General features: G+C 38.6%; 1 protein-coding gene across 2 annotated transcripts in view; it reads right to left on the reverse strand.

The window, feature by feature from the left end:
• The window catches only part of LOC116359993 (suppressor of cytokine signaling 1-like), a 6,262-nt gene extending 5,838 nt beyond the window's left edge, over positions 1-424 (reverse strand). The window contains exon 1 of one of the 2 annotated variants that reach the window (XM_031814335.1): positions 1-424. This exon is cut by the window's left edge and continues 51 nt beyond it. The gene's annotated coding sequence lies outside the window, so the exon portion shown is untranslated. The other variant, XM_031814336.1, reaches the window with a different exon arrangement.
• Between the last annotated feature and the right edge of the window lie 320 nt (positions 425-744).

The following is a 744-nucleotide window of genomic DNA, read 5'->3' on the forward strand; positions in this document are numbered from 1 at the left end:
TATTTTCCGACGCAGAATCCGTTTTTAATCACAGAATCACAGCGGTATTAATCCTGTTCTTGATCATCAATAAACGTCCAAACTAGTAGAGAGAAGACGCGGTAATCCGACGGTATAGTATATCCACATCGTCTTTCACGTCCTCTCTTACTCTCTCTCCTTGTTGGTTTGAACATCTGTCCGCTGGTGATCGGTAAGGAGCTAAATAAACGTTCAGGACCGTACACTACACCAACACACATCAGTTTCGCTTTCGTTTTAAAGTGAACACCGTTTCTGAGAAATCCTCAGTAACTGTCCTCTCCGCTAGGGGTGTCTCTCTCTCTAGCTTCTCTCTGGCGGGTTTCGCTTCCAGTCAACATTTATAGTAAAACTGTCGCTTCACAGAAAAAGAACCAGTCTCTTCACTTTTCAAACAGTCTCGTTGTTGAAGCAGGAATCCACGTGAGTTTCAGTTTATCTGATGCCCTTCCCCCATAATACACCAGTGACCACATTCTGAGAAGCGGCCGATGGTTTTCGGAACTGCTTTTTTACATAATCATTTTTAAACGTTCATGACAGAAGTCGTCTACTTGAGTAAAAGTCTAAATGTATTTGTTGTTGTTTAAATTTGTATATATATACTAAAGTATCAAAAGTAAAAGTATAAATAATTTGAAAGTTTTTCCGTAAAAGAACATTTAAAAAAAAAGAGAATGGTGCAGTCTGGTTTGCGTAAAATAATTCTAAATATATGTTGAG

Source organism: Oncorhynchus kisutch, unplaced genomic scaffold (genome assembly GCF_002021735.2).
Source record: "Oncorhynchus kisutch isolate 150728-3 unplaced genomic scaffold, Okis_V2 Okis06b-Okis10b_hom, whole genome shotgun sequence".
NCBI lineage: Eukaryota > Metazoa > Chordata > Actinopteri > Salmoniformes > Salmonidae > Oncorhynchus > Oncorhynchus kisutch.